The sequence below is a fragment of the Epinephelus moara genome, chromosome 3 (assembly GCF_006386435.1).
Source record: "Epinephelus moara isolate mb chromosome 3, YSFRI_EMoa_1.0, whole genome shotgun sequence".
NCBI classification, from domain to species: domain Eukaryota; kingdom Metazoa; phylum Chordata; class Actinopteri; order Perciformes; family Serranidae; genus Epinephelus; species Epinephelus moara.
Window position 1 is genome coordinate 25,833,436 of NC_065508.1, and position 12,693 is coordinate 25,846,128.

Genomic DNA, 12,693 nt, shown 5'->3' on the forward strand with positions numbered 1-12,693 from the left:
GACAGTGGAGATTGGGTGATGTAATTATTTTGACTTCCCCTCAGTAGCCTGTAGCGGTGTGAGCTCCGATGAGACAGTAAAACGAGCAGATTACACCGAGAAAAAATTAGTAATGCGCAGACACAGATTAGCAGTAAACATAAAGATGTATTCATTAAGGATTAATGCAGTGTTGTGAAGTGGAGTGTGCGGTATTTAAGACATGAAGTGAAATGTAAGAATGTTTACGCATCAACACAAGGCTCATCCTCGTGTGTCATTATTGTAGCGTTATCATGGCGTTGTTGATAAAACACTCGTTCGGGCGTCTGAGTCACAATCAAGTCATCACATGCAGCCGGAATTCAAGTTGCAAGTCATTTCCCTTTGTCTTCCAGTAAATCTTACATCATTAGATGTGTGACTTAAGCCTGATTACAGTGTGAGTCATTATGAGTTCTCAGTTGGGACCCAGATTTATCCGTTTTGTTCTTTAACTTCATTTGGTCCTTTTTTTCTTACTGCTGTCCCACTTCACTTGGTCGGGCAATTTAACATTAATTTCATTTTGTTTGTTTGTGACACCATCCTTGAGACGATTCTTAAAGGAGCTGTATGTGACATCCAGAGCTTTTATATAGCAGCAAACAACTACTTGCTATTTAAAGACACAGCAAAGTAATGGCGTCCTGAGCAGAAACTGAAGTCACATTACCTCTCTGAGTGTTGCAATCATAGACGCTATAAAAAGAATCGATGTAGCCAACGTGAATCACCCATCAGTTTATCGACTCACGTTTTAAAGCCTCGAGTTTTGCATTTCTGATGTCGCTGTCTTGGTTTTTCCGGATCCCGAAGTGACCACATTTGGATGCGAGGTTGAAGCTGTGGAGGAGCGTGATGTGGATCTGACTCATAATTAATTAAATGTAAACAGGAGGCTTATATAGAAACCTCCAAACAGTTGTCATGAACAGGGAAATTAGCTACGGCAGGGCTTGGTGTCATTTAAAAAATTACAATACCAGTACCCTTAAAGTGATACTGTTACCCATAGAGGACTTCATTTGATACCCATAATGTGAATAGAGTGGAGTATAATATATCCATATCATCAAACACGCTGAACTCGCCGGAGTTGGCACACTGAACACTGTGCTTGACTTTACCACACCACAGATATTATAGATTGTAGCTGCTGCAGGAGTGTGAGCTGCCTGCTGGGTACAGAGAGTCCACCTACATGCACAATGGCAGGACAATATGTTAGCATCACACGCCTAATGTTAATGGTGATTATTAGGTTTAATGACAGAGTCAAGTTGTTTCCGTATCGCTATGAGTTTGTTGGAAACATTTAACAGCTCAGTGATGGACGTTAGCCACTGCTGCTGTGTTAGCTCATGCTAACCGGGCAGACACTGAACTGACCATTTGCTGTGATGACAGCAGCTCCAGAGACGGCAGCAACAAAAAGTTTGCTGTAAAGGGCCCCCAGTGCAGGAGGCATTTTAACATGGATGCCTATGAGGAGCCAGCCTCAAGTGGCCATTCAAGGAACTGCAGTTTTTGGCACTTCTGCATTGGCTTTATTTTTCAGACCGCGAGGTTTCCACTTAGTTGTAACCCTTTGTCTGTTGTTATGGTAGATGGTTTGGCAGCGCGTACATGTTGCTGCATGTGTGTATCCCACTGGCTAGCTAATCGCCACCAACTGCACTGCACTCATATGGCAGTTACAGCTGATATCAGGATGGCGTCATTGTAGAAGCGTAACACACCCCCTCCGGTTTTCTCCCAGGTTAACAGTGTTAGCTCTCAGCACTGTTGGTCCTGTTAGCACTGTTTATTGAGTTAGCACCGTTAGCTGCTAGCGGCTAGCTCAGACACCTCCATGTTGAGAGCCATGTGAAAGCAATACGGACTCATACTCTGAATCATAGATAGATATGCTCTGAATGTCACATACAGCTCCTTTAATAATTATAAAAATTATAAAAACAACTGACATGGAAACATAAAATACACACTTCAGATCTTGTGTACTGTGTGGCCACATTTATTTGAAGGCTGTATTATGTTTATAACTGATCAAATATTTAATCAAATAGTACTTTTCATACAAACATGCAGCTCAAAGTGCTTCACATAGCAAAATTTAAACAATACAGAAAAATAGTAAATAATTAAATAAAAGGAAAACAAAAACAAAAAATAAAAAAATTGCCTTAACAAAAAAAAAAAAAAATCAATTAATAAAAGTCAATAGAGTAAATTAAAACAAAACAAACACCAGGGACAAAATTAGTGTAAAAAAACTAAATTAAAATTTCACTCGCTTCTTTCAGAAACACCTGACCTTCACACATTAACATGCTTTCACACTCTTGCTGCTGGTAATTAATGTTATGGAAGTTTGGGGTGAAATAGCACATTCAGATGCAATTTCTGCTCAGTTTGGCGAGCAGCCATCTGCACAGGGTGCTTTAGTTGTCATTATCATTCATATCATATTTGTGATGGGCAGGATGCGCTTCCCTCTCTGCCGCCTTTCCCCCACTACAACTCATTCTGCTGCAGTAACAATTAACATTTCCACCCCGGCGGATGTTGAAAGTGAGACTCTACATGCTGCTGTGACACCAGTGTCAAAGCTCACTGCAACACTGTGCAGAGTATTTGTATTTAATAGAAGTAGATTTTAACCCTTGTGAATTTGGAACTAAATTAAATGCTGCCCACAAAATGTCATTGGTGATGAGGCAAATTGATTTCCAGTGTTCAGCAATGAATCAGAGAGTCTGTTTTTCTGATGTTTGGCTTGTTGGATTTTGATGCCAAAACATGCTCGAGTGTTTAAATCCTGATAAGCCTGATCATTTTCTGCTTCTCTGCTGATTTGTGAATTAGCTCGTTATCTGATATCAGTGCCTGTGCAGGCCAATCAAAGTCTTTTCATTCACGAGACCAATATTTGCTGATAGCTTACAGCTCTTTTACTCCGCTCATAACATGTAAAATCATGTCTAATTCTGTATCAAATCTGTAAATCTGATGGTGCACATTCATGAAGATTAAGACTACTACCACTACATGAAAACACAAAGGGACCAACTCCCATTTGTTTTCCTTTTAGTTTGTCATCAATCAAGTTGTCAGGTTGAATTATTGAGTAGAAACTGTCTTACACAGGTTATTCTTTATCAGCAGGGGAAAACAGACAGCCCGGCTCTGCCCAAAGGTAAAATGAAAAAATCTGAGCACCTCTAAAACTGATTTAACACTGAGACTGACCTCCAAAGCTCATCATTAAGGTTATACCTCACAAGAATTGTTAGCGACTGTTGACAGTATTGCCATCGAAAGAGATAGTGAAAGCCAACACCAGCTTTGTCTGCTTAGTGCTTCCCCTCACTATATTTTTTTGGCACTGTGTCCGTGATTTCCAAAGCCTCCTCTTAAGATGTGTGCTGCTTACACTCTGGCATCTGGTTGCTACCTTTTTATAAAGTCATGACCTCACCTGAGCATGGATGGGTTACTGATCAGGCCTATCGGGCTCAGGCCCAGAGGCCAAAAGTTTCACAACCTCTGCTGGCATTCAGCTGCAAAATATCACTCGAGTTAACATGTAATACCCAGGAAGAGACTCAAAATAACCACAAGAAGATGCAAAGAAATGCTAAGAGAAACAAAAAGATTTGTCGTGACTGCAAAGACACACAAAAATGCAACAACAAAAGTGGCAAAGTCACCACGAAGTCTGTGTTTCTTGGTCCTATGTGGGAGAGGTGGCGGGGCCTTTTGCACATCTGTGCCCAGGGGCCCATTGTCTCAAATCTGCCCATGCACCTGTACGCTGTGCTGAGGAATGCCCCAATCACAGCAAAATAATGCGATGCGATGCGATGCGATGCGATAAGATAAGATAAGATAAGATACAATACTACTATATTACACTGAAAGTCATTTTGCATGCTCCACTCTGTGTGTAAAAAGTCTTATTAGTGAGGTTGGAGCTGCCGTTCTTTTGGCCATGTCTGCCATTGCACAAAATGTTGCCTCACTTGCAATGCCTCACCAAGGAGATACGATACGATACGATACGATACGATACGATACGATACAATACGATACGATACAATACGAGCAATGTATGGCAAATATGAAATACAATATATTGCAAATTTAAATCTAAATATAAACTAAATAATAATAAATAAATACACTGCCACACACTGCTGGTGGGTCATATGTGAAAAATCCTGCACAGTATATCTTAAACATGTTATTTGTTCAATCAAAACGGCAAGCTGTGTTTTTAGAGCATTGTTTTAACATTGTGCAATTGCATTATTTAGCCCGTCTAGTTATGTAATAATCAACAAAATCTATTCATTTTGTCATTAATTCAAGTGTTATTGGTTTTGGTACGATTCCACAACTGTTTTTGCTGCTTAAGGAAGACGAGGTGACAGTTGCTAGAGGCCAACGACACCTGAGACAGTAACATTCCTATATTGGCTTATGTGCTGTCAGTAATCCTTGTCAGGTTGCTGACAGCACAAATCCATCAACGCACTTTTTTTTTTACACCTTGACATGCAGGTCTTCTCTGCAGGAACCTGTTCATTGATTTCCAGTCACATCAGCAGCCTCACAGCAAACCCACTGAGTCTGTGTGTGGATATAGAATCTCCTTTAGGCAGAATGTACCTAAGTGTACTTACTCAAATATGTTAACACATACTTGAGGTACTTGTACCTCACTTGAGTATTTCATTTTATACTTCCACTCCACAATATCACAGAGATAAATATTGTTCTTACAGCTTTGGGCTATTTAATTTTCAGATGACAGTTTTCCACCCCCCTCCTGTCCAGGGAAAACCAGGCATCTTCAGATGTGTTGATGTTGAATGTTTGTGATAAACTGAAAGATGAAGTGTTCCTTTATGTGTTTAAAAATTCTGTAAGTTCTTGAGCTAAATCAACTCTTAAGAAACCCTCCTGGATCAGCTGAAAAATGCATCATCACAAAGCTGTTTTTCTGACACCATAAAAAGTTAGTGATCTGTAGTTCTCACAGGAAAGTGACACTACATTGATGATCTAATAGAGTAAGATGCAGTGCTGTAGATTAAACTACGCAACAGTGTATAAAGGAGTGAGAATGAGCACAACCTTAAACATCTACAGCAGTAAAATGCAACATACACATCAATGCAGCATTAATATTAATTCAAAAACATCACAGAAGAGGTAAACACTCAAATGGGACATTTTACTGCACTGTGATTCATCAAGATCCACCGTGTAGGATTTAGCCACAGGCTAGTTAATAATGTGTCGGGCAGGAAACCCAAAGTGTGGGATCATTTTGAGAAGGTGAAGGACGAACCCAAGGTGATATGTAAACTCATCTTCATTGGTCGACTACAAACATGACGTATCATCTGAAACATGGAAGTAGCTACATGCCCGTTAGCCCACAGCGTCATTAACAGGCGGCTCGCTCAGTGTGTGACGTGCACTTGTAGATAAAATATAGGCCTATATTAATGAAGGTTCATTAGTACGGTTTTGTATTTCTCTGTAATGTAGCACAGTGTTAACAATGTTGCTGATACTATTCTTTCTCACACCTTCAACTCAAACCATTGTGTTGCCCCGCCCAAAATATATCATTTCATAATTTAATTAATTTTGTAAACATGCAGGCAACTAGTCGACTAATGGCTCTAAATGACGACTACCAGTCGACGAGGAAAATTCCTAGTTGGGGGTCAGCCCTAGCATCTACTGAAGTATAAGAGGAGAGGGAAGGTGGATGGGTCAAACAAAATCCAGACTTTAACCCAGGAGCCTGCTGGTCATGTCCCATGTGAAACCAAAAGACATAGTGTAGCATACTGCACTAGTCACCTATGTCACTTGATCTATCTTGGGTGTGTCGTAGACGGGTCCTTATCTACAGAGATTGCTATGTTGCACAGCCATGTTTCTACAGTAGCCCATAACAGACAAACCAAGCTGGCTCTAGATAGGGCCACGAGCGTTTTTGCGTCGGCCTCAATAGTTATTTGCCCCTCTGCAACAAGAGCGTTGGAAAACACAGATTATTTAACATGAAACTTTTTTTTTACCTGTTTAAATCACTTTATGTGTTTGTTTTAGAGAGAGGGGGACCTCTGCAGATAATTTGGCTCCCGGTAAAAAACCTGAACGTCTGAATCAGAAATAAGGTGAGCACACATTAGCTGCCAAACAGTGTTGAAGAAACACTAACTTGTAACGTGAAACTGCTTTATTCAGTGTTTTTACTGGTTTTAATCACCTGGGGTCTCATTTATAAAACAATTCGTAGGATCCGTACTAAAAATGTGCATACAGACAAAAGCCAAAAATGGCATGTGCCAAATGCCATCTGCGTTGCCAATTTCCTGTCTCCAGAATGTTTGTAAGCATGGGTCAAAGTATCTCCCATCACGTCTGTTTTTATAGATCACAACTTTTGTGTGGGAAGTGGCGAACGTCTCTTTCAGGCCTCATTTTGTGCGTGTGCAATGTTTATGAATGAGACCCCAGGTTGTTTTGGAGAGGAAGAGACCTCTGTGAAAAATTTGCCTTCTGGTAAAAACCTCCTTAACAATGAACACTGAAGGAATTCTAACCGGGAGAACTTTCAGCTGGTTGCAATATATATACTGGAACATACTGCTCCTTTAAGTAAAGGATGTGCCTCTGCCTGTAGGATCTGACACCAACTGTTTGACCCTCACTGCTGTTAGGTATATTACTGTGAACATCCTCGTGCCTCTCTCCTTCGTGCCCAGTTGCCCGTAGCTCTGGCTGTCCAGCTGTCAGTTTGGTTATGTGTGTATATAAAGAGCGAAGTGGACCGCCTCCTGTCATTTTGTGCCAAACACGAGCAAAAACGTGCAGATGTGGATTGTCCTCTGACAGAAACGGCCTGCTCATCAGCCTCTGGAAACAAGTGACTCTGATGACTAATTTTCCTCCAATCCACCATCTGAAGAGGCTTTTTCTTCCACTGTGATGAAAAAGAATCTTGTTCATGCAGCAGAGGAAGAGATTCTCTAACTCAAGCAATTTTACAGGCCCGTAATTGAGCTGCACATCCTCACATTATTGCCTGGTTTTTGCTCTGGTGCTGTCCACTCTGCTGCGTGGGTGTTTTGCTGTCAGGTGCCTTTTGATGAAGGAGCCGCATAAAGCCGGGGCGGAGAGGGAGAACGGGAAGACCGCCATCAATCTTGCACAGCCAGACAACCATCTGTTCCCAAAAACATCAGCCCCCTCAACAGCTTGTCCCCAAAAACACTCGCACCGCACCGCCTCTGCAGCTGGAGACGCGCTGTGCAACACTAAATCTACAATGTACCTGATTACTGTAGAGCACGGTGATGTTCTTTATAGTCTGCTCTCCACTCTCAGTCATGCACTGTCCTCCTGTCCTGTACGCTTAGACCCATCACTTCATGCAGATAAACAAAATGAGTGAATTCTGTTGTCCTCACAACATAAAATGATTCCAACCTTGATTTGTTTTATGAGCTATTACAGAGTTCAGAGGTGCTGAGCAAGCAAATGATATCTATTTATGATACTGCAGGTTTTGCTCAGGTGTTTGGGAAAGAGTTAAATCATCTGGAAAAACATTAGCATGTGCACCACTCTCCCCTCTCTGGCTCATGACTATAGAGCTGTTATCTTCATTCTGCTGGTGGGGTAGCAGAGAGCCGAGGGAGGGCGTCATGATCTCCCCCGTAGGCTTATGCAGCCCTCGCTAACTGGAGCTGAGTGGCACTCCTCTTCTCCTTCTTCTTTTTTGAAAATATCTCTTTTTATCTGTGGGAGTTTGCATTCTACACTTTCATGTGCTCCAACTCTGAAGCAGCTAACGTGATTGCAAAGCTTAGCATGTGTTAGCCTTTCCCTTAAATATTAATATACGCCTAATCATGCGCATACATTTGCATTTGCCTCTCTGCTCCTTGATCCATCCTGCGACATTTGTTTATTCAGCCAATTACAGGGGGCTGACTCTTTAAAGAAACTCACATAGCGTCCTCAGAGGCTGTTATGCCTCAGCTCTGCTCATAACTTATTCACACCTTACTGTAAACTCCTGTAGTCATGTGTGCTTAGTAGATATATTATGCAGTCTTACATACTGATATGAGTAGTCTGATGTCTAATATTGCTGCAGCCATGCAGTGGGATTCTAACAAAGGGATGAGCTACCTCTTTAAGGGTAATTTCTTCAACCTGGACACTATTTCACCATGTGTTTGTGTCCAATGCCCCTTTTCCACCAAAATTAGTGGATGTGTATGCATGTGTATTCCCGTTGAATACAGGAAAACACCACTAAAAACTAGGCTGCTCTCCCATTGCCAGTAGAGTCAAGTTATGTATACAGTTCTACTGCAGATGAGTATGCCTCTCTCTTTTTGTGGTATGTCAAGTTCGATGTATAGGCTGGAAAACAGCTTAGTAAACAGTAGAAAGACCCAAGAGGCCAGCGAAAATGTGACTGTGGGGACCTCTTTCTGTAAGGCCCAATCCCAATAACCCCCCCTTGTCCACTACCCCTTGGCCCTCAAAATCAAGCAACGAGGGGTAGGGGTAGAAATCTTTCCCTAGGAATTGGGACATCACTCACTACGTCACCACGTCGGTTACGTTCACACATACGTAACTATTTTAAACAGGAAGCTGCGAGCCATCTACATTTCCAACCGGCATCTACAATGGAGTCTCATTCATCCTACCGATCGCGTTTGTTGCATTCATCATGCTTCGTTTGATGAACGACAGACGACAGGGGACTTATGCTAGCTAGCTAACCAGCTAACATGACGAGGCAGCATAGTTATACTAGCTGGCGTGTTATCGTAATGTGAAAAGTCCGACAATTTTGCAGAACAGGACAGATGACAGATGCCAGATAGTGCAAGCTAGCTAGCTAGCTAACAAGCAACCTGACGACGGTAACGTTAGCTGTGTATGAACTTTTTTCCCTGTCTCTTGCTTGGTGGTAGCTATGGCAACGTCTACCCCTCACTGGCAAGTCAGCATCTGAAATCCCTCGCTCCAAAGGGCTAGTTTCATACCCACTACCCCTCGTTATGCCCCCTACCCCTACACGCAAAAAGGAATTGGGACATTACTACCCCTCGCGGGAGCGCGCAAATGTAGGGGTAGGGCCAAGGGGAAGGTCTAAGTGGGACGGGCCCTAAATCTCTTACTGATTTAGTCTCTGTCAAACTTGGTCGATGTCTAAGTGCCGCTTGAGCGGAGACTGACAGTATTTTGTGGTGGCGCATCATTGTATTTCACTGGTAAAGGGGCTAAAATTAGCACGTTTGCCCGCATTTTGTAATTCTATCAATGCCGATGAGAGCCAGAGCTGATTAATACCAGTATCTACTGCAGAGCCATTTCACCCGGGTGTGACTGCCAATTCTAACCTTTCCAGTTACATACAAAAGTCAGATGTTAGCGGGTATTAGTGGGTTTTTTGCAGTGACAAAGGGGCTTTTGAAACTGATCCAGTAATGAGCAAGAGCACTGCAGCCAGCAGTGGCGAAACAGGCCACAATGTAATGTTAGTTGGTAAGTGACCCTTCGCTAAGTCCCGCCCTTGAACACAGTCTGACCAATCTTTGTGTAGCATCGGCCAGCTCAGATGCAGGGTTCAACAACTACACGACTGTGCCCCATAGACTCTTGTGCAATCAATCAGATTTTCTTCATCTTCAGGTTGGTTTTGTGGACTTTGAGCTAGTTATGGTTAAACATTGGGGGATGTGTAATAGTGAAATTTATTACCCAGAGAGGCTGGAAGGAGACACATTAAATTTTATACGTTACTAAGTTAGCACTTCTATGCTATGTTAGCTAAAGAAGGTATAATGAATGTCTTCTCTCTGAAATCACTTTTTAGTTTTTCCACAAATTAGATATTTCTTTATGGAGTGCACTTGGTGACAGTGAGCTACATGCCAGCTCCGTGGCTTTACAGACCATCACAAAGGGGTTGGGTTTAGTGAAAGGTCACCAATTTACATCCACAAAATGTGCTTGTTTTTGCCAATGACAGGCTCAGATTATTATGACAACATCATTGACAGGATCCCTACACAGGTTGACCTTTTTGGTAAAGCGTAAGGTCTTTTTTGTTTAACTGGAGCGAGCCTCCACACTTCACTTAATGCCGACAGAAACAGTCCTGGTTTGCTTTTTCACTGCTCCAACAATCACCAACTCTGGTCTGGTTAAAATAAACTCTTAATTCACCTGGTTAGATGTGAAAAAACTGCTGGCTCTATACATGCTAAAAATACTGTTTATTTAAATGGAGTCTGGTGGAAATGGCGAAGGCAATTTGAGGGCGGTTTCTAGTAAAACAAAAAGGATCTCACTCTTTAACTGAAGGGTCCATGTCTGTATTGATCCTTTCCATAATATTGCCAGACACTCTGAATAATATTCTGAGCCTGTCAGTGGCAAAAACAAACACTTTTAATGAACTTGCATTGACGGTGCGAACATGTCCCAAGTGGTTTCATTGTGGCCTGTTTCAAGGCTTCAGGCTGCAGCGCTCTCAGATTCAGATTCAGCTTTATCTGTGTCCCCGTAGGGCAATTAGTGTTGCAGCAAGTAAAAAAGACATAAAAAATGTACAAGACATACAATTAAAAGTCTAAGAGGGGGGGATAATATAGTGTGCTGAAACAACATCAGTAGCAGCGACTCAAATAGCCCATACAAGATAGGTAAAGTGCAAACAGTGCACTTTCCCTATCTTGTATGGGCTTGAGTATTGAGCTCTCGCTCAATACTCAACCAATTTCAAAACTTGTTATTCCCATTTGTCACTCAGACAAAAACACATAAGATAGGGTCCAGGTTGAAACATTCCAAGGTTACTGTCTAAGTTTCAAAGTATTAACACACATAGGTTTAAGAGTTTATTATTGTGCTCAGTGGTCGTCTGGCCATAGTCTACAATATTACAGTTATACAACACAGATTGTCTAATGGCCTCTGACTTGTGAGATATTAATTTTGGCCATCAAACTGAGCAGAGTTCCTTTTTCCTCTCTGTTGTGTTTTCTCAGAGCTGACAGACTGGCTGCCGCCTCAGTTCAGGGATCTTGTAATTGAAGCTATTAACAAGGGGGCAATAATGGAAAAAAAAGAAGTCAGTACTCTTTGTACTGCTTGGCTGTAACTTCCAAGTGAAACAGATTGAGGCGGCTCATTTTTGAAAGACAATCACAGCAAACACACACAGCAGCACCCAGCATGTACTGTATGTTGGCAGGCAGAGCAGGTAGCTCACAGCCTTTTATCTGACTCCATTAATGTGTTAGAAAGACCAACCAACTGGAGGGATTTCACATGAAGACAGTTAATTAAACACAGCTTTAATTAACCTCCTAATCAACAGTGCTCACACCATTTTACAGTTTTATTCCCACTGGTAGATCCTGTCACCAGCTGCCCTGTGGCAGCAGAGAACAAAAACACAGAGATGACAGGATACCTAAACTCTCAGCAGTGTTTGCTCTGTTCTGTCAACATTTTAATTGTGTAAAATCAAAGTTCCTGCAAAAACAAATCATCACAGCTGACACAACCAGTGGTGGAGGAACTATTTAAATGCTTTACTTAAAGGTGAAGTGTGTAAGATATGGAGGGTTTAATGGCAAATGCTGAAGCTGAAACTTCTCCCGGTTAGATTTCTTTCAATGTTCATTGTTGGTGAGGTTTTTACCAGACGCCACAGAGGTCTCTTCCTCTTCCAAACAAATGCACCAGGAGATCTAAACCAGTAAAAGCACTAAATAAAGCAGGGTCGCATTACAAATCAGTGTTTCTCCTACGCTTTTTGGCATGTTGGAGACTGGTGCCTAGCTCACCACATGCTATTATGTGCTCTCCTTTTTTCTCTGATAAATCAATCGAGGCTTTTACTGGGAACAGAATTATCCACAGAGGTCTCCTCCTCTTCAAAACAAATGGACCTGGTGATTAAAACCAGTACAAACATTGAATAAAGCAGTGTTTTCTGTGTTGGGTGCTCAGGTGAGGTCAAGACTTAACAAAAAGGTAGTGACCAGGTGCCAGACCATGAACAGCACGCATCCAAGAGACACAGCGCAGACAATAAGCAAACATAGTGAAGCAGAACGCAAAATGAGAGTGACTCTGGGGTTGGCTTTTACTTTCATTTTTGCTTGCAAGCGTGTTTACAACCATAACAGACAATCATGCATAGTGTACTTACAATAACAACACTACTACTTAAGGTATGCTATGCAGGATTTTTCATAGAAAACAAATCATAGTCACCCAAAAGTGACCCCTTAAAATCATCATTTCTGACCCACTCTTACTGTGTGGTGGTGTATTAATCCGTCCTCTGTCTGTATTTTCTTATTTTTCTTGTTAATTTGCTTTGTTTGGGTCATTCCTGGGCACAGGGTGCAGGTGAGGTCAGGGCTTTATAAAAAGTGACCAGCTGCCAGACCACAAGCACTTTTATTTGTTATAGTGTACCGTGCTCCTGGCCCGTATTCTGAATTTGTATCTGAATTCTCAGAGTTTTTATCCAGTTTAGTTCTTAAATCAGATAAAGTTATTATTGTAGGCGATTTTAACATTCATGTCGACGTTGAT